Here is a 22,440-nt window from a genome sequence, read left to right as displayed (position 1 = left end):
CCTGTTGAGGGAGGGGTACTGTCATGGTTTATTTAGAGTTCAGGGTAGGTGGTGTAGGAGTTAATGTGGAGAGCCTCTCTTTGGATCTGGGGAGGGTTTTCATAGCTTCAGGGGAGAGCCGTCCCCTGTCGTTTGTACTCCTAGTTTGAGTGTGCCCGACCCTGCTCCGTTTGTGCCTCTCGCCTGTCCCTGTATGCGTGTTTGGTGTTTGATCCGGTTTGGCCACGGTTAGCGTCTCTTGGATTCCGATTCTGTACCTTTGCTGCCGTTCCGTGTATGACCCCCTGGCTCCGTATTTGACCTCCCTGTGACAACCCTTCTTGTACTTCTGCTGCCGTCCTGTGTATGACCTCCTGCTACGTTTGACCCTCCTCTGATATCCGTTTCTGTACTGTACTGCCTGCCTCGTGTATGACCCTCGGTTCGTCTGACTACCGCTATTTATTTAACGCTGCTCCTTCAACAACACTGTGAACGGCGCTGCTGTAGCTCAGCAGTGAGCTCCGCCCACCCCTCTGACGCGCGGTCACGTGGTAACAGGTCCTGCGGGCATCAAGCGCTTCTCTGTCGCTCCTCCCCTCTCCCCGCAGGTCCTGGAGCAGGATTCCCCTCACCAACGCTGCGCTCCTGCCAGGCAACATTGTGGGTAAGGAGCCGCTTTATATTTACTACCAGGGTTTGGGGCTGCTGGGTATCTGTTAGTCACATTGTCTCTAACTTTTGTCACCCTGAGCATGACAATAAAAACCCTGTCTACATGCCCATGCATTTTGGTAAGGAGATGGTGTTGCTTGGCTTTACCCTGAGCACAACACATGGAGACAGAACTGAAACAGATTTAAAGTGATATCGTGCCTACGCAGCTGTAAGGGAGGGACAGGACTGTAGTCGTGACCCGAATGACCACAATATCGATGTTCAGTCCTTCCTCTACAGAAAACTGTACTCTTCTCCCTGGCATACCTGCATCTCCAGATTCAGCTTCCTCTGGGCACTTCCTTGGCAACGACGGTACCTCTTTCAGGCGGCCCCCATCAATGAAGACACAGTCCAAGTTAACTTTAACACTTTCTTTACTGAGTACTTCACACGTTACATCCACAGCTGGTACATTGTGACATTTACTTGTTTCCTCATCTTTCCCTTTCTGGCTGTCGCTTCTGTGCAGTACACGCCTGGACCAGACTGTCCTAGACTGCTCCCCAGTACTTTCCTGGCCTAACCTCCCCTTGATGACAATTCCATCTGCCTGTTTCGCCCCAGACTCGAAATCATCAGTCACCAGGTTTGGTTGCCTCTGGTAAATTATCTGTACCGAACTCGTCAAAGGCCCAGCTTCCTTCACTTCAGCTGTCCAACCGACTCCTGCCCTAAAAGCATCTTTCCAGGTGATAAGTCACCACATCTTTCCATTTCTGTACTGGCCCACTGCTATGAAGCACAGTTGCCATGGGTAACGTGGGCTGCAGCGCTTGAACCTTGCGTGGCTGCCAAGCTGTCCAGGCCTATAGCCCATGTGGACACTAGGGCACCCTGGCCCCATCTGAGCTAACTTACTACAAGGTCCCCGCTTAATACCCGGCAGCCCCTCCTACAATTAACCCTCTATGAACATCCTATCCGATATACCTATAAGGCCCACTAGTAATCCCCCCCCATATAGTGGCCCGCAACAGAACTACACTTGCCCATAACTATGTTAGCTATATATAACTATATACTCCTCTAATGTCCCCAAAAGGATGCACTAACTTACCCTAACTATACATGCAAAACAGGCACACCGGTACCAGAGATATCAGTGTCCGTGTGTGAACTACGTGCGGCACACGTGTGGCAACTGTGTGCCACCCATGTGCCGCATCAGGACCATATGGACGGCAGCCGGGGAAGAAGCGCTACTGTAAGCCGCTGTCCCCCAGCGGGAGGTGCTGAACACGGCTGTCATTCATTCTCCCCTCCTTTGCTGCAATCAGCGCGAGCAGAGGAGAATGAATGAATGAAAAACTGACCCGCTGTGACCTCGGGACCATTGTAGAATGCAAGTGATGAGGTCACTGTGTCAGAGCTTGAACTGCCGAGACCTCATTACTTGCATCTTCTGACAGTCCTCAGGTCACAGCAGGTGTTTTTCACTCATTCATTCTCCTCTGATCGCCGGCAGAGCAGGGGAAAATGGATGACTGCCGCGTTCAGCACCTGCCGCCGGGGAACAGCGGCTTACAGTAGTGCTACTTCCCCAGCAGCCGTCTGTGCACCCGGAGGACAGTGTGCACTGTTCTCCGTGTGCGGCACATTTTGTGGCCTGTGTGTCTGGGTGAAAACGGACATGTCTGTGTGTTTTGTACATGGACACACGGTCCGTAAAAACACACAGACATGTGCATAGATCCATTCATTTGAATGGGTCTACATGTGTCAGTGTCTCCGGTACGTGAGAAGACTATCATCACATGTAATGGAGACACTGATGTGTGAAACCGGCCTAAAACTGCAGCAGATCAGATAGTTTCTATATTCAATGTAATATTCCACTGTCCAATCACGTGATGAAAGCTGTAATATAAGCTAGGTGGGCTAGCCGGCACTAATGTATGTACTTGTTACTTTATGTTTTTCCTTCTGCCGGACAAAGGCTGTATTTATGTTTTCTGGTGACGTGGTTTATGAGGATTGTAATAAACCAGGCGGACATTAAATAGAAACGGTTCCTGTGTCTACCTTTATAAGAAGCAAAGTGAGTCATCCTCTCGCACCAGTCTTACCTCTATGCTTCATAGCTGCGGTTTAGATGTTGAGAAAAGCAGTTTTAATGTTTTATGTTAATGATTTCTTCCAGACTCTGTGGTATGCGGTGCCTGGAAGAAATCTCTGCCTCCTGACTTCATTATAATAGCATCCACCTTCCATGCATGTCACAGTGACCTGTGATGTGCAGCTGCGCCGCTGTAATCCCGCACATGCACCATCAACTCGCGCGGTTATGTGAACCTTATCCGCCCTTCTGTGGATAAAGTCTTCATCCATCTTCTGCACAGATGCCAGTGAGTCTCTGCTACTGTGCCGAAGGCATCAAGTAAAATAACATTTAGTTTGGTTTTATCACTCCTTTGCATAGACTGTATGCTTTTGATTGAATATCTAGTCGGGTTTGTATAAAGGGAGAAACCCAATGCAGAAAGTTTGTTTTGAATGGTAAAGTACATGTAATTCTATGATATAAAATCAAAAGCTTTGGAAATGTCGATAGAGGAAAGGAGGGCAGCATGTGTGGTGTGCTAAATGGATAACTCTATGGTTATTATCATTAGCTTGGTGGTTGGGGATAAATCCTGTTTGATCTCTATGTATTACAAAGTTGATGAATGAGTTGAGTCTATTGGCCAAAATTTTCACCAGAATTTTAATATCAATATTAATAACGAGATACGGTGGAAATTGTTTATATCAAGGTCGTCTTTATTAGATTTAGGCACCATGGCTATTTGAGCTAATGTACAGATCGGATCTAGAGTGGAGTCAGATTTAAGGGCACTAAAACGAGAGTCAAGATGAAAACCTAGAAGAGTAGCACATTTTTTATCATCGAGAGCTGAGAAACCATCGGGCCTGGGGACTTAGAAGGTTCACATACTTAATAGCCTCTTGGATTTCCATTAAAGTTATATCTGCCTCTATGAGATTGACATCCTCAGGGCATGGAGTTGGGGAATAAAACAAATCCATAATTTGTGTAGATGAATAGGTTTAGCTATATGAGTAGAAGACTTCAGCTGACGGGCTAGCCATTACCAAGGTTTTTTGCTAAGTGAGTAGTATTTCTATTTTGTCCATCTAAGGCATTTTTCTAGCTGTACCTTCGAAAGCAGATTAAGTTTTGGTTTAGCTGCACACCATTAGTCACAAATCTGTTCAAACGATTTTATTAGTTCTTCTTCAGATCCAATTTCACACCATTGCAGTTGTTTGCTAGAAGATGACAAATAACAAAGCAACGTTTTGGTTTTTTTTATCCAATACTCAGTCTATGTGAAGATCAGAAAGCACGTGTCAGAAATAACAAACATAAAAAATAAGGGACAATAAAAACATTAAAATAATACAGCCAATCACACAAATTTGCATAAGACTGCCTCAAAAAGGGTATTGTGTGTGAACAACCGCAGAATAGCATGCATGCACATACATACTGTACCATATATGTATTCACAATAAATGCCACACAGAACCACACACCACCATGCAAAATACACGAATACATTAATTCTCAGCAATAATAGCAAAATATAATATCATATAGGACATAATATACATGGTATCATAATATACCCTTAGAAAGTCACTTACTTGATACAGAGGGTTGTGTAGAGGGGTTCACAGTCTGAGGTGGTGTTTCCCAATAGTAAATCTAAAGATCAGCAATCCTAGTCAGTATGGTAGACCATACATGTAATAATGAGACTACAGCAGAATATATACAGTATAGTTACAGACATAGTGTAAATGAATAAAGAAGGATCTGTAGTCTCAAGGATCTTATTTACAGGTACTTCTCACAAAAATACAATATTATCCAAAAGTTAATTTATTTCAGTTCTTCAATACAAAAGTGAATCTCATACATTATACAGAGCCATTACAGAGTGATCCATTTCAAGTGTTTATTTCTGTTAATGTTGATGCTAAGGATTTCAAAGCGTTTAAAAAGGTCCCTTACCTGACTTGCTGGCTCTATGATGGTGGAGCGAGCGCACAGGATTGGACCTGAGCACTCTGATCCGAAAGCTCGTCCACGCCCGGTAATTTTCAAGTTACTCAATTACCAGGACAAACTTCAGTTGCTTCGGGTGTACCGAGTCGCCTCCTCATTGAAATACGAGGGCCATTCCCTCCTTATGTTTCAAGATTTCTCCTCCTCGTTGGTGACCAAGCGCCGTGCTTTTTCTTCAGTATGTAAACTATTACATGACAAAGACAATCATTTTGCTCTTCTCTATCCTGCACGCCTTCGGGTTGTGCTTCAAGGAAAACCGGTATTTTTTGATGACCCAGATAAAGCATTAGAGGAAGTTGAGCGCTCTTCCCGGGCTTCCTCTCTGGTCACTTGACTCTAATTTGTAGCCATGTGTTATTTTGCCTTTAAGATTTGATTTTGAGCTTATGGCTTGATCTATATTGAACTTTTGTTCTTATCTCATGTTTTTCCTTCTAGGGGATACCATTAGTTAAGATAACTTAACCTGATGTTTAACTTTTTGGTTTATATGTTGTTTCTCAGTTCAATTGTTGCTTGGGGGTGGGGGGTGGGTTCCCTCTCTTTGGGCACGCTCTATGTCCGGTCTTTTTGGCTAACTTGGGTTGGTAGGTTTGCTCGCTGGGACAGACCTTTGCCCAACTACTCTTTTTTTTCCCATTTCTATGTTTTGGCCCAAATGTGGGTTAGGTTAACATGGCCGCCCCTAATAACATAGCTTCTCACATTAATATACGCTCCATCGAACTTCTATCATGGAATGTGGCTGGCCTCAATTCACCGGTCAAGCGCAGAAAAGTACTTGATCACATTACTCGTCTACGCCTCCATATTGTCTTTTTACAAGAAACCCATTGGCTATGCAGGAGTCACCCAGCGCTCCGTAATAGATATTATGTGGAGTGCTTGGAGGCTTCCTTTACACAGAAAAAATGTGGTGTGGCCATTTTATTTCATAAGGATCTCGATTATTCTATACGGGATGTGGTGAGGGACCAGGCAGGGAGATATATATTAGTCAGAGCTATTATTGAACAGCGGGAATATTGCCTTATAAATGTTTATGCACCAAAAACTACTAGCCCCTCCTTCTTTGCTAAACTTGAAGAGATGGTTCACGGCTGGCATCCTACCAATATATTATTGGGTGGAGATTTAAACGCCCTTCATGATGCTTTTTGGGCAGATTTACTCCCCTGCCCACATCTCACCCTCCATCCAGAGCGATTTCTACCTTGTTAAACAGGCTTGACTTGGTTGATGCCTGGAGGTGCTGCCACCCTACGGAAAGAGAATATACCTTCTATTCTAGGGTACAGTACATGATGCTCACACTCGAATTGATTATTGGCTAACTTCTGCCTTTCTTCTTTCCCTTCTAAAAACAGTTGACATTCTCCCTTCAATTTTCTCAGACCACTCCCCGGTCTTACTTACTCTGGAACTCCCCACTAATAGATCCGTGTCTTTGCGCTAGCGCTTCCCCTCTTATCTCTATACTTCAGATGATTTCAAGCGCTATATGACGGGCTGGTGGGAGACTTTCGTGGAGGACAACTTGGAACACTTGGACTATCAATCTATTTTGGGCCACTGCTAAAACAGTACTTAGGGGACATGTTATCTCTTATGTGTCCCAGAAAAAAAGGAAGTTGTTGTCCTCCTTGCGGCCTCAACTTGACCAGCTCACTCAGTCATATAGAGACTTTAAATGACATAATACTCCCTCCTCCAGAGAGGCTTACCTGACAGCTAAACAAAATTTAAATACCCTATTACATGAGCAGGCACACAACCAATTAGCTCATCAATGTAACCGTTATTTTCTTTGGGGTAACAAACCAGGCCGTCTCCTGGCATCTTTAACAAAGCCATTCAAAGCGGCTACTAGGGTTTCTAATATTGCCTTATCCGATGGCTCTATCACTCGTGACCCAACCCAAATTTGTGCGTTTTTTAGCGACTTTTATGCAGATCTTTATGGCCCATCTCTGGACTCTCAGGAGGATGGATATGCATTCCTACACAAGGCTTGTCCACCAAGGCTTTCTGACTCTCAGCGGAAGATCCTAAACCAACCAATTTCTTCCGAGGAGGTAAGATCAGTTATTAAATCTTCAAAACTGCAAAAAGTCCTGGCCCGGATGGGTTCTTTTTAGAGTTTTATAAACTGTTACAACCCTTAATTACTCCACACCTCACTTCTCTTTTTAACCATATTTTGGACTCTGGTTCTCTGCCGGATAGATTTAATGAAGCCTGTCTGTCATTACTACTAAAACCGGGCAATGATCCGCTTCTCCCTGCCTTGTACCGCCTGATTTCCCTTTTAAATTGCTCACCAAAATCATGGCTAATAGATTACAGTCTATGCTTCCTGATATTCTTACCTCATCTCAAACGGGCTTTGTCCATGGTCGGTCTATCACTTACAATATCCGGACGGAGTTAGTGGCCATCACACATAGTTATCAGGCTAGGGCCAAGCAGAATATACTGGTCAGCCTTGACACTGATAAGGCTGTTGACCGTGTGTCCTGGTCTCATCTTATCAGAACTCTGAAGTATAGACTGTTTGGCTTTACCTTTTTTAATTTTATACGCACAATTTACACTAACTCCCAATCTTCGATTTGGCTTAATGGTATCCAGTCAACTCCTTTTTCCATCTTCAGGGGGACGAGGCAGGGCTGTCCTGTCACCTTTGTTATTTAATATTGCCCTTGATCCCTTACTAGGATATCTGGTGATGATCCCTTCCTTTGGGGGCGTAGGGGTCGGTCACCATACACATAAAACGTTGGCATTTGCTGATGATATCATACTCATGATATCCAATCCTAAGAAATCCATTTCCTCTATAATGGACACCTTTAATGAATTTGGATTTCATATAAACTTTAATAAATCTCATGCTTTAACTATTTTTAAAACTGCTCAGAAAGTTGGAGGAGAAATTCTTTACGTTATCTTGGCGTTGACCTACCATCAAATCCTCATGATATCTATAAATTAAATTTTCAGCCTCTTATTTCTGTATTTATACAAGAAATTCAATCCTGGAAATCCTTTAATTTATCCTTTGCAGGTAAAGCCCATCTAATTAAAATGATCTCTTTCCCTAAAATACTCTTTCCTTTACAGACGCTCTCGGTTCTACTTTCTAATGCCGATTGTAAGGGTTGCGGATCGCACTAAATATAAAATATAAGGAAGTGTGATCGCAACCCGGGGTCCACCGTGCAGAGATGGAAAACAGCTGCTTAGTAATGGCGGAGTACTAAGTGAACACCGGCGGGATAACCACTGACCCAGTGTGCACAGGGGCGAACTCTGTTACTTCACAGAGCCGCTGAAAGAAACGCTGAAGCCTGCTAACCCCACAGGACTCGGCAGAGGAAGCGCATAGCGTAAGATCACAGGACTCGGCCCTTAGACCGCAGTCCCTCTAGACCGCTATCGCTCGGCGCCGTGACTGCGGTGCCAGCAAGAGTCACTATAATGAATAATGCGTGCAAGTGTGCACAGTGCCGCTCAGGTGGATGCCACTAATCGCCCAGGATTGGGCCAGATAAGCGCACAGGTTGCACAAGGTGTTGCACAGGCGTGGCTGTCACTTGCCGCGGTATGATAGTGCCCTGCAGTGGGCGACACCATCGGACGCTAGTGTGCAGAAGACTGGACTACACTGTGGCGTATACACTAGCCACTGACAGAATGTTAGGCGTCGGGTTCCTGCCACTGCACAGCAGGAATCCAGAGCCTTGCACCCAGCGGTCTCCCATTCTTCTTCGGCCACAGTGGAGCCTGCTCAGCAGGTTCGTCAGTCCCAGCACTCTGCCCAAGCCAACTCCGTGGGTTTGCTTGCTGCTGCCACCTCTGGCACAGCTATGACAATGCATGCTGCTCAGCAGCGAGATTTTCCAGGGACTAAGTCCTCATGTCGGGCCACTGAGCATGCCCGTGGAGTGATCTCCCATTTCTAGATTGAGGGTCACATGCACAGATCCTGCTCGTGTTCGGATTGGTCCATCCGAGAAGCCAGGAAGGTCCCGGACGCCCGTGGCTATAAAAGGTTTGCATGGCCGCTCGCCCATGCGCTAGTATAAACTGTATTTACAGACTATGTGGAGTGAGTGATGTATGCACATATGAATGTCTCTGGTGAATGACTCATTAAGAAACCCCTACCCTTGGTACGCATGTGTTGTGTAGCCTAGCCTGCTAGCGCCCAGGCTTAGGCGCAGGTAGGTCTGAGATTGAGTCAGGCATCTCGCCTCACCAGGGACTCGGCAAGCCTCATTGCACGTGCTCCATAGCCAGCGTCTATAGCGGCGCTCGCGGCAGCGACGCCGCGCATTCAGTGGGCCTAGAAGGACTCTAGGAGTTCTGTGTCTGTGGCCATACACTGTGCGCTCTTTTGGCCGAGCTCTGTGAGTTAACAGGCTCTGGCATCTACTTTCAGCGGTGGTGCGGCTCTGTGCAGTAACAGAGTTCGCCCTGTTCACATTGGGTTATGTAACCCACGTGTGACTGGTTTCACACCGCGTAATTCTTCTGCCATTACTTAGCAGCAGTGTACCACCTCTGCACGGTGGACCCTGGGCTGCGAACGCACCTACTATTTTATAATTTGGTGCGTTCCGCCAGCCCTAACACAGGCGCTGACTCTAACCGCTAAACCTTAACAACAGACACAACCAAGGGTAGGAGTTTCATAAGGAGTCAGTCACCAGATACATGCATCCATCATCATACATTCCATAAGTATTTGAGTCTATACTAGCGCATGGCCGTGCGGCCATGCTACTCTTTTATAGCAACGTCCTTCTGAGACCTTCCTGGTGGTCTAATGGAAGCAGCAATAGGACCTGAGCATGTGACCTCAGACCTCCAATAAGAGGACTTCCCACGGGCATGCTCAGTGGACCGAAAGAAGGACTTAGTCCCAGGAGCTGCTCGCTGCTGGCTATTGCAGGTTACTATAGCTGAATCCTGATTAGCAGCAGTAATCAAGCCAACAGTAGTAGACTGAGCAAGACACTGAGAACGACGTCTTTGCTGAGCAGGCTCCCCTGCGGCCGAAGAGGAAAGGTAGACGGCAAGGCTCAGGATTCATGTGCAGAGGCAGGAACCCGACGTCTAACACTGATGATAGGCTACTGACACAAGCCTTCCGCCAATTTATTTGGGGTGCAGAAGAGGGCTCTAGAATTAGTGTTTTTCAGCTACAGCAAACCAAATCTTTGGGTGGACTTAATCTCCCAAATTTATGCCTCTACAGTATAGCGCCTGCTCTTCGCCATTCCCTTGATTGGATATATGCCTTTAATCGCTTCACTAATACCCCAATAGATGAGGCCATGTGTAGACCCTTCAGCCTCCCAGCATTGCTTCACCTATGAAATGCTGAAATTTCAGTGGAGGTTAGAGATAATCTTCTATTATGGTCGGTAATCTTAGGATGGCGTCAAGCTAGACGAGTTAGCGGTCTTGATCCCCACATCTCGATGTTTCTTCCCTTTAAAGGTAACCCCTCTTTTCTACAAGGCAAGCCACCTCCCCTTTACAAGGTGCTTGGAAACAATGGGTGTAGACTGGTCCAAGATACACTAGCAAATAATCAATGCCTTCTTACCTTAGAGGACATGGTTTTCAAATACCCAATCCTTACAGAAGACAATTTTACTGTCTTTTTTCTCTCAAATTAGACATTACGTAAGCTCAATATTGCGAGACATACCGGATGATGCTAGAACACACCCTCTAAATTTAATATCCATTAAAGCCCAAATGGGACAAGTCTGCCAAGACTTTAGTCTGCAGTGTGTATCCTAGAAGTGTGTATCTTAAAAGTGTGAGATAATATGAATATATGAATTAATCCAGAATGATGCATACAGACTGTGCCCTGCCATCTGCCACCATCGCACTCTAACCAGCATGTCTATCTATTCTCCCTACAGGTACATCACCCAGCTTTCCATAGAGACTTCTTACCTCTGCTTCTAATACTCACTTGGTACGTCACTCAGCTTTCCATACAGACTTCTTACCTCTGTGTCATGAACTCATTTTCTGCTCAACCAGTTGAGAGTTCCCCTTCCGTTCTCCCTCTGGTTTTGACAGGAGGTAGTGCGGTTGGTTTAAGTGGTAGTGATCTGCCACCTGATGAGGAAGATAACGATTGGATCTCTGGAGTATCAGACTGGATATAAGACAGCCGACGCCCTAGCCGGGTGCTGGTGATTCAGTCTGCTTCTCAGGTCCTGGACTTCAGCTCTCTTCCAGTCTTCTCAAGTTAAGTTTGTTTTTTGCTAATGTTCACACTTGCGCTTGTTGGTCAATTCAGATTTTTGTGTAATCAGCCTGCCCCTGCTGGGGCTATGCTGAAATTCCACTCTTATTAATCAGTATTTGCCAATCTGCTTTTTGCCCCTTATTAGATTGGCCTCTTTTTTGCTCTGTCTCAGAATATTTCAGAGTGCTGATATAGGTTTAGAAGTCTAGTGACTTCAGGGTTAATTTTGCTATCAGAAGTGTTGGACAATATTTTTGTTGTTTTTTTCTTTTGGCAGATTGCAGACAGTGTCTTTCCTTTTCTGTCCTTTTTAGTTAGCCGGGCCCCATCATTTGCTCAGCCTATTTTCCTGCCTTTGTTTGTATTTTCATCTTGTTTCACCGTCAATACATGTGGGGGGCTGTCTTTCCTTTGGGGTCTGCTCTGGGGCAGTTAGTTTTCCTCTTTTCCTGCTTTAGGCTTATGTAGCTCTCCGGTTGTGACGAGGCATCTAGGACCAACTTAGGAATGCTCCACGACTGCTGCTAGTTGTGCGGGTAAGATCAGGGATCTGCAATCTGCATAGTTACCAACTTCTCTGGTTTTCTGAGACTTAGCTTGTTGTCTTTTTTTCCTCCTCGGTTTCCCATTCATAACAGAATCACCAGTCATACCGCAGATTCTAGGGTACTCAAAAGCAGGAAAGAATTGTTAGAGAAAGAAAAAAAAAAAAAAGAGAAAAAAGTGTCAGAATTTTTTTTATTTTTTATTATGTAATTTTTCCTCTTTTTCTCTGGGGCCGTAGGAGGATTTTTTTCCTAATGGAGATTAAGCAATTGTCTGATCGTGTGGAGCAACTTGCTGCTGAAGTGCAGGGAATTTCCGCCTATCTTATTCAGTCACATGCTGCTGAACCCAAGATTCCTACTCCTGATGTGTTTTCTGGGGATCGGTCTAAATTTCTGAATTTTAAGAATAATTGCAAATTATTTCTTGCTTTGAAGCCTAACTCATCGGAGAGCTCTGTGCAGCAGGTAAAAATTGTCATCTCCTTGCTGCGCGGCGATCCCCAAGATTGGGCTTTTTCTCTGACACCTGAAAATCTTATTCTGACTAATGTGGATGAATTTTTTCAGGCCTTGGGGTTGTTGTATGATGAACCTAATGCCGTTGATCAAGCTGAGAGAACCCTGTTGGCATTAAACCAGGGTCAGGATCCTGCAGAGTTGTACTGTCAAAAATTCAAAAAGTGGGCGGTCCTTACTACATGGAATGATAGTGCATTGGCAGCTCTCTTTCGGAAAGGTTTGTCAGAGACCGTAAAAGATGTTATGGTGGGATTTCCTGTTCCCTCTGGTCTGGATGTCTCTATGTCATTAGCCATTAAAGTTGATCGGCGTTTACGTGAACGTAAAACTACACGGGCGGCGCTGCCACCTTTTGAACAAATGTCTGAACCTATGCAATGTGATGGGGTTTTGTCTAGTGCGCAACGTCGGGAGTTTAGAAGGCGTAATAAGCTGTGTTTTTTCTGTGGAGACACCTCTCATACTATTTCTGTCTGCCCTAAACGAGAGAAACGTTTTGCACACACATTTGCTGTGGGCAGTATACAACCTAAGTTCCTTTTGGCAATTACTCTGATCTGCTCCTTGTCCACATTTTCCACTAAGGCTCTTGTGGATTCAGGAGCAGCTCTGAATCTGATGGATTTGGACTTTGCTAAACGTTGTGGTTTGTCCATGATGCCTTTGCAGACGCCTATTCCTTTGAGGGGTATTGATGCTACTCCTTTGGCGGAGAATAAACTCCAGTTTTGGACCCAGGTGATAATGAGAGTTGCCCCAGACCACCAAGAAAAGTGTAAATTTTTGGTGCTGCATAATTTGCATGATACTATTGTTCCCCTGGTTGCAACCTCATTACCCAGTTTTGGATTGGAAATCTGTGTCTGTGGTGAGTTTGGGTTGTCAGTCTGTTCTCAGGACGCTCCTTTTTTCTCCACCTCTCCTCAGTCTCATGATATTCCTGATTATCTGGCTGATTTCTCTGATGTTTTTAGTGAGAGTAAGTCTGCGTCTTTGCCTCCTCATAGGAGTTATGACTGTGCAATTGAGTTGATGCCTGGGTGTACATTTCCCAAGGGTCGGCTTTTCAACTTATCTGTACCCGAACATGATGCTATGCGATCCTATATTAAGGAGTCGTTGGAGAAGGGTCATATTAGACCATCCTCGTCACCTTTAGGCGCTGGGTTTTTTTTTGTGGCCAAGAAAGACGGTTCATTAAGACCGTGTATTGATTATCGTTCCCTTAACAAGATGACGGTTAAATATCAGTACCCGTTACCTCTGATGTCTGATTTATTCTCCAGAGTTAAGAGTGCCTGCTGGTTTACTAAGCTTGACCTCAGGGGGGCGTGTAATCTTATTCGCATCAAGCACGGGGATGAATGGAAGACGGCGTTTAATACTCCGAAGGGACATTTTGAGTACCTGGTGATGCCTTTTGGGCTCTCTAATGCCCCTTCTGTCTTCCAGTCCTTTATGAATGATATTTTCCGAGACTTTGTGGATAAGTTTTTGATCATCTATCTGGATGATATTTTGGTCTTTTCTAGTGATTGGGATTCCATGTGGAACATGTCCGGACTGTGTTCCGGATTTTGAGGGAGAATTCCCTGTTTGTTAAGGGATCGAAGTGCCTCTTTGGTGTACAGAGGATTTCATTTTTGGGATTTATCTTGTCTCCATCGACTATTGAAATGGACCCGGCTAAGGTACAGGCTATTTATGATTGGGTTCAGCCTACTTCTTTGAAGGCTCTCCAGAAGTTTTGGGGTTTTTCTAATTTCTATCGTAAATTTATAGGTAATTTTTCTAGTATTGTCAAACCACTGACTGATCTGACTAAGAAGGGAGCTGATGTGCTGAATTGGTCTCCTGAAGCTGTCTCAGCATTTCAGGAGCTTAAGCGGAGATTTACTTCAGCTCCAGTTTTACGGCAACCTGATGTCTCACTTCCATTTCAAGTGGAGGTGGACGCTTCTGAGATTGGTGCAGGAGCTGTGTTGTCCCAAAAAGACCCTGTGACTTCTAAGATGAATCCCTGTGCCTTCTTTTCTTGAAAGTTTTCCCCATCTGAGCGCAACTATGACGTGGGGAATCGGGAATTGTTGGCCATGAAATGGGCATTTGAGGAGTGGAGACATTGGCTAGACATCAATTTGTGGTCCTCACCGATCACAAGAATCTGATTTATCTGGAGTCGGTCAAACGCTTGAATCCTAGACAGGCTAGACTGGCCCTGTTTTTCACGCGTTTTAATTTTGTGGTCTCTTTTCTTCCGGGCACTAAGAATGTTAAGGCAGATGCCCTTTCTAGGAGTTTCTGTGCTGATTCTCTTAATGTGACCGAGCCTACTACTATCCTAGGTGAGGGGGTAGTTCTTTTTGCCATTTCGCATGATTTGAGACGCGCCCTGGAGGAATTTCAGGAGAATAAACCTGAGCGTTGCCCTATGGGAAGATTGTATGTTCCTGACCAGTGGAGAAAGAGAGTGATGTCTGAAGTCCATTGCTCCGCATTGGCTGGTCATCCGGGTATTTTTGGTATCAGAGATTTGGTGAGTCGGTCGTTTTGGTGGCCTGCCTTATCTCGTGATGTCAGGAATTTTGTACAGTCCTGTGGGACTTGTTCTCGGTCTAAACCCTGTTCTCGTTCTAGTGGGTTGCTGATGCCCCTGCCGGTGCCCAAGAGGCCATGGACCCATATCTCAATGGATTTTATTTCTGATCTTCCTGTCTCTAAGAGAATGACTGTTATCTGGGTGATTTGTGATAGATTTTCGAAGATGGTCCATCTTGTACCACTCCCAAAGTTGCCATCCTCCGCTGAGTTGGTGCCCTTGTTTTTACAACAGATGGTACGGTTACACGGGATTCCTGAGAACATTGTGTCCGATAGAGGGGTCCAGTTTGTTTCCAGATTCTGGAAAGCCTTTTGTTCCAATCTGGGAATTCAGTTATCCTTCTCCTCCGCGTTTCATCCCCAGACCAATGGGCAGACTGAGAGAACAAACCAGACCCTGGAGTCTTATTTAAGATGTTTTATATCTGCTGATCAAGATGATTGGGTCTCATTTTTGTCCTTGGCCAAAATTGCGCTGAACAATAGAGCTAGTTCTGCCACTCTGATGTCACCCTTTTTCTGTAATTTTGGGTTTCATCCTCGATTCTCTTCAGGGCAAGTGGAATCTTCGTCCTGCCCAGGTGTGGACACTGTGGTTGTGAGAATGCAGCAGATATGGGACCAAGTGGTGGATAATGTCGCGTCCGTCTGCAAGTCTGGGCTGCAGACAGACAGCGCCCCGAGTAGCACCGACACCCTTTACCCCTATACAGGGATCTGGATTTACTGCAGAGCCCAGGAAGCACTGTCTGAACAGGAGCAGAGTGCCAGAGCAGAACGGTCGCAATAGAAAAGCAGGAAGGGAGCCAAAAATGGAGTCGGAAACCAGGCGAGCAGTGGAGGTACAGAAACGGCAGGCAGAGGCAGAGTCGAGAGTCCAGGCAGAGGTCAAAAACCGGGAGAGTAGCGGAGGTACAAAATCGTCAGGCAGTAGAGGGGGTCAGGAATCCAGGCCAAGGTCAGCGTCAGTAATCAGGAGAAATGCAAGGTACAAAAACGGCAGGCAACAGAGTAGTCAGAAGTTCAGGCTGAGGTCGGAGTTAACGATAGGCAATCACAAGCAACACGTAGGGGAACCAAGAATATATCCGGCGGCTTGCAAGCCCAGTCCCAAGGTATTTGAGGGATCAGGTCGTCCCTCATAGGCTCCCGGGCTGGTGATGTCATCAGGACCGCCCCCAGGACCAGACCTGATGATGATGCACCAGCCCCTTCATGACTGACAGAGGAGCGGAGTCTGCATCCAGTAGACGCCTGCGCAGAAGCCCTTTCATTGTTGCCGCCCTCACTCGGGCGCGAGCCACGGCGCCTCCTAGTGGTTGAGGGCGGAACAGCAGGCCCCGAGATCGACGACGACATGTCAGTCCGGCGTCTCCTGGTGGCCGAGGCCTGGACAGCAGGCCCCGAGCCCGAGGGCGGCGTGACAGTCCGTCGCCTCCTAGTGGCTGAGGGCGGAACAGCGGGCCCCGAGTCTGATGGCGACGTGACAGATAAGTTGTCATTCTCTCAGGAAAAGGCCCAGCGTTTTTCCAACCGGCATAGGACCATTGGTCCCCGGTTTAAAGTGGGTGATATGGTTTGGTTGTCGTCTAAGAATATTCCTATGAAGGTTGCATCTCCAAAATTTAAGCCAAGATTTATTGGACCTTATAAGATTTTGGAGATTCTTAATCCTGTTTCTTTTCAATTGGCTCTTCCAGTTACGTTCAAAATCCATAACGTATTTTACAAGTCACTGTTGAAGAGGTTTGTTGAGCCAGTAGTTCCTGTGGCGGCACCTCCTGATCCTGTATTGGTTAAAGGCAATGTGGAATATGAGGTAGAGAAAATATTGGATTCTTGTTTGGTTAGACGGAGACTCCAGCATTTGGTCAAATGGAAGGGTTATGGCCAGGAGGATAATTCTTGGGTCTCTGCCTCTGATATTCATGCCAATAAATTGGTTTGTGCTTTTCACCGGGCCCATCCTGATCGGCCTGGTGGCATGGATGAGGGTTCGTTGACCCCTCCTCAAGGGGGGGGTACTGTCATGAACTCATTTTCTGCTCCACCAGTTGAGAGTTCCCCTTCCGTTCTCCCTCTGGTGGTGACAGGAGGTAGTGCTGTTGGTTTAAGTGGTAGTGATCGGCCACCTGATGAGGAAGATAACGATTGGATCTCTGGAGTATCAGACTGGATATAAGACAGCCGACGCCCTAGCCGGGTGCTGGTGATTCAGTCTGCTTCTCAGGTCCTGGACTTCAGCTCTCTTCCAGTCTTCTCAAGCTAAGTTTGTTTTTTGCTAATTTTCACACTTGCGCTTGTTGGTCAATTCAGTTTTTTGTGTAATCAGCTTGCCCCTGCTGGGGCTATGCTGAATTTCCACTCCTATTAATCAGTATTTGCCAATCTGATTTTTGTTCCTTATTAGATTGGCCTCTTTTTTGCTCTGTCTCAGAATATTTCAGAGTGCTGATATAGGTTTAGAAGCCTAGTGACTTCAGGGTTAATTTTGCTATCAGAAGTGTTAGACAACATTTTTGTAGGTTGTTTTTTGGCAGATTGCAGACAGTGTCTTTCCTTTTCTGTCCTTTTTAGTTATCCGGGCCCCATCGTTTGCTCAGCCTATTTTCCTGCCTTTGTTTGTATTTTCATCTTGTTTCACCGTCAATACATGTGGGGGGCTGTCTTTCCTTTGGGGTCTGCTCTGGGGCAGTTAGTTTTCCTCTTTTCCTGCTTTAGGCTTATGTAGTTTTCCGGTTGTGATGAGGCGTCTAGGACCAACGTAGGAACGCTCCACGACTGCTTCTAGTTGTGCGGTTAAGATCAGGGATCTGCAATCTGCATAGTTACCAACTTCTCTGGTTTTTCCTCCTTGTTTTCCCATTCATAACAGTCACCCAGCTTTCCATACAGACTTCTTACCTCTGCTTCTAATACTCACTTGGTATGCCTTTCAACTAACCCCCTGCTTTACCCCAGTGTTATTTATGACCTTGTTTACTTTGGCTTGATCATATGCATCTGGTTCACTCTTAATTGTCTGACCAAGATGAGCACAGACCACTCCTCTCACCTTCACACCTGAATGCACTTTGTAGCACACATATTGCATAGCACAAGTCTGCCAAGACTTTAGTCTGCAGTGTGTATCCTAGAAGTGTGTATCTTAAAAGTGTGAGATGATATGAATATATGAATTAATCCAGAATGATGCATGCAGACTGTGCCCTGCCAACTGCCACCATCGCACTCTAACCAGCATGTCTATCTATTCTTCCTACAGGTACGTCACCCAGCTTTCCATACAGACTTCTTACCTCTGCTTCTAATACTCACTTGGTACGTCACCCAGCTTTCCATACAGACTTCTTACCTCTGCTTCTAATACTCACTTGGTACGTCACCCAGCTTTCCATACAGACTTCTTACAACTGCTTCTAATATTCACTTGGTATGCCTTTCAACTAACCCCCGCTTTACCCCAGTGTTATTTATGACCTTGTTTACTTTGTCTTGATCATATGCATCTGGTCCACTCTTAATTGTCTGACCAAGATGAGCACAGACCACTCCTCTCATCTTCACACCTGAATGCACTTTGTAGCACATATATTGCATAGCACAAGTCTGCCAAGACTTTACTCTGCAGTGTGTATCCTATAAGTGTGTATCTTAAAAGTGTGAGATGATATGAATATATGAATTAATCCAGAATTGAACCAGAAGGGAACAGAAGGTAACTGGAAAGAGTCACTGTAAACAATGTCTCTGTTTGTTTCCACTCTGACCCCTATAATCCTTCACTTTCTGATAACCCCACAAATCTCTACACCAAGCAAGGAACTGTTCATCTCTTCCTCAATCCTTGCAATCCATCTCACCTCTTGCTCAGATCTGTTTCTCAACATACATTCCTCTGTCTCCAAACACAGACTGCCCCCTCATGCCCTCTCCTGCTCCCACCTGCTAACACTCTCACTGCTCCTCTTCACTGCCGGTGATATCTCTCCAAATCTTGGTCCTCCTCACCACATTCCCAGTCATTTTTACCTCCCATCCATGCCCAATCACGACTTTCCGTAACCACTCCAACCTTATACACATTCGCCCGGCCCCAGCTTCCCAGTCTCACTAACCGGAGCTCTGTGGAACGCTCGCTCTGTCTGCAACAAACTTTCCTTCATCCATGATCTTTTTATTACTAACAAACTTTCGTTCCTCGCCATCACCGAAACCTGGCTCACCCCCTCTGACACAGCCTCTCCTGCTGCACTCTCATACGGTGGATTCCACCTTTCCCACACCCCCTGACCCAGCAGCAAGCATGGTGGCGGATTTGGTTTTCTCCTGTCAGATAACTGCTCCTTCACCCCAATCCCACTGCCACCCTCTGTTCCTTTGAGGTGCACTCTGGGCGCATCTACTCCCCCTCCAACCTTCAACTAGCTGTCATATACCGCCCTCCAGGGCCAGCCACCACCTCCTTTGACCACTTCACCACCTGGCTACTTCATTTCCTTTCCACTGATATCCCCACTATCATCTTGGGCGACTTCAACATCCCCATTGACACTTCCCTCTCAGCTGCCACTAAACTTCTATCTCTCACTTCCTCCTTCTGCCTCACTCAATGGTCTTCTGCAGCCACTCACAAACATGGCCACACACTAGACCTCATCTTCACCCGCCTCTGCTCCCTATCTAGCTTCTTTAACTCACCTCTTCCTCTCTCTGACCACCACCTACTTACATTCTCTTCCCTCTCCTCCTCAGGTCCACAATCCCCACCTCAAAAACTTGCACTCTCGCAGAAATCTTCAACACCTCGATCTACACTCATTGTCTGAATCCCTCCTCCCTCTTACAGTCATAAGTTCCCTACACAATGCGGATGCCGCTGCCGCTCTGTATAACACCACAATAGCTGTAGCTCTGGAATCAGTTGCCCCTCTCAAACATTGCCCCTCGCAAAATCAACAGACAGCCCTGGTATACCAGTCTGACCAAAGAACTGAGGCCTCGGTTCCAGGGCTGCTGAGCGGAGATGGAAAAGATCCCACTCCAATGAGGACTTTATCGCATTCAAACAGTACCTCACTACTTTCAAGGACACACTCGCTGCAGCAAAACAAACCTACTTCTCATCTCTCGTATCCTCCCTGTCTCACAACTCTAAACAGTTATTCAACACCTTCAATTCTCACCTCCGCCCCCCAGAAACTCCTCCCTCCCCACTCATCTCAGCTGAAGACTTGGTCAACAACCTCCAGTGCCCTTCCTCCTAACTGCCCTGCCCTCCTCCTCCAAAACCAACGTCTCCACCATTACATAAGATCGACTCTCCACTCTACTCTCAAGATCACATCACACTACCTGTGCACTTGACCCGATCCTGTGACGTCCGTCTGCGAGTCTGGGCTGCAGTAAGACAGCACCCCAAGCAACCCCGACACCTTTTACCCCTAAACAGGGATCTGGATTTACAGCAGAGCCCAGGAGGTAGCTGTCTGAATAAGATCAGCGGACCAGAGCAGGACGGTCGCCAGAAAGGGGTTAAAAAACGGGACCAAAAGCGTAGTCAGGAATCCAAGTCTAAACCAGGCGGTAGCAGAGTCAAATCCAGGCCAAGGTCAGAGTCATAAACCGGGAGGGAGGCAGAGGTACAAAATCGTTAGACAGTCGCAGCGTCAAAAACCAGGCTAAGGTCAGAGTCGTAAACCAGGAGGGCAGCAGAGGTACAAAATCGTCAGGCAGGAGCAGAGTCAGAAATCCAGGCAAAGGTCAGAATCAAAGATAGCAAATAACAAACTAGCACACTGGGGAAACCAAGACTATATCTGGCGGCCTGCAAGACAGGCCCCAAGGTATTTGAAGGTTCAGACTATCCCTCACAGGTTCACAGTCTGATGATGTCATTTGGACCGCCCCAGGACCAGGCCAGATGGTGATGCACCAACCCTTTCATGACTGACAGAGGAGCGGAGTCTGTGCCCACCAGATGCCTGAGCAGGAGCCCCTTCTCTGTCACCACCACCCACGGGGAAACCACGGCGCCTCCTAGTGGCCGAGGCAGGAACAGCCGTCCCCAAGTCTAACGGTGACATGACCACCCGGCGCCTCCCAGTGGTTGAGACCGGAACAGCAGTCCCTGTATCTGACGGCGACGTGACAGTCCGGCTCCTCCCAGTGGCCGAGGCAGGAAGAGCAGTCCCTGTATCTGACGGCGACGTGACAGTTCGGCGCCTCCCAGTGGCCGAGGCAGGAACAGCAGTCCCTGTGTCTGACGACGTAACAGATCCCATCCCACTTCATTCCAAACCTCACCACAGTCTTCATCCCAACCCTAAACCACCTCTTCAACCTATCACTAACAACTGGTGTTTTCCCCTCAAGCTTTAAACATGTCTCAATCACAACTATCCTCAAAAAGCCCTCTCTTGACCCATCCTCTGTATCTAACTATCGCCCTATATCATTTCACCCCTATGCCTCAAAACTACTGGAACAACACGTCCATCTTGAACTGTCCTCCCACTTTTCTTCTTGCTCCCTCCGTGACCGATTACAATCTAGCTTCCGGCCACACCACTCCACTGAAACTGCCCCAACTAAGGTCACCAATGACCTACGAGTCGCCAAGGCGAAGCGACACCACTCTATCCTCTTCCTCCTGGACCTGTCCTCTGTCTTTGACACAGTGGACCATTCCCTATTACTACAGAACCTCTCATCTCTTAGTATCACAGACTTGGCTCTATCTTGGATTGCGTCATACCTAACAGACCGGACATTCAGCGTCTCCCACTCGCACACCACCTCCTCACCGTGCCCCCTATCTGTCGGAGTCCCGCAAGGTTCAGTCCTAGGGCCCCTTCTCTTCTCCATTTACACCTTCGGCCATGGACAGCTCAAAGAATCTCATACCTTTCAGTATCACCTCTATACTGATGACACACAGATCTACATCTCTGGACCAGATATCACCTCCCTACTAAACAGAATCCCTCAATCAATGTCTGTCTGATATTTCATCCTTCTTCTCCGCTAGATCTCTAAAACTTAATATGGACAAAACAGAATTAATCATCTTTCCCCCATCCAACGTGACCCCCCAATGGACCTATCCATTAAAGTAAATGGCTGTCCACTCTCTCCAGTCCCACAAGCTCGCTGCCTCGGGGTTATCCTTGACACTGATCTCTCTTTCAAACCACATATCCAAGCCTTTTCCACTTCCTGCCGACTTCAACTCAAAAATATTTCACGGATCCGTACATTCCTCAACCAAGAATTTGCAAAAACCGTAGTCCATGCCCTCATCATCTCCTGCCTTGACTACTGCAACCTCCTGCTCTGTGGCCTCCCCTCTAACACTCTCGCACCCCTCCAATCTATTCTAAACTTTGCTGCCTGACTAATCCACCTGTCCCCCTGCTATTCCCCGGCCTCTCCCGTCTGTCAATCCCTGCACTGGCTCCCCACTGCCCAAAGACTCCAGTTCAAAACTCTAACCATGACATACAAAGCCATCCACAACCTGAGTCTTCCATACATCTGTGACCTAGTCTCCTGGTACTTACCTGCACGAAACCTCCGATCCTCACAAGATCTCCTTCTGTACTCCCCTCTTATCTCCTCTTCTCACAATCGCATACAAGACTTCTCCTGCGCATCTCCCCTACTCTGGAACTTTCTACCACAACATATCAGACTCTCGCCTACCATGGTGGAAACCT

The 22,440-nt window shown here is 46.6% G+C and overlaps 1 long non-coding RNA gene across 1 annotated transcript in view; it reads left to right on the top strand.

The window, feature by feature from the left end:
* The first annotated feature begins 10,717 nt into the window (after positions 1-10,717).
* The window catches only part of LOC141100199 (uncharacterized), a 19,005-nt gene continuing 7,282 nt past the window's right edge, over positions 10,718-22,440 (top strand). Inside the window, exon 1 of the long non-coding RNA XR_012234627.1 lies at positions 10,718-10,775. This is a non-coding gene — a long non-coding RNA (uncharacterized lncRNA). The remainder of the gene's footprint in view (positions 10,776-22,440) is intronic.

Source organism: Dendrobates tinctorius, unplaced genomic scaffold (genome assembly GCF_039654945.1).
Source record: "Dendrobates tinctorius isolate UK_male_01 unplaced genomic scaffold, ASM3965494v1 ptg000011l, whole genome shotgun sequence".
Taxonomy (NCBI): Eukaryota; Metazoa; Chordata; class Amphibia; order Anura; family Dendrobatidae; genus Dendrobates; species Dendrobates tinctorius.
The sequence above is the reverse complement of the archived record's forward strand: the minus strand, read 5'-3'. Positions and strand labels throughout refer to the sequence as shown.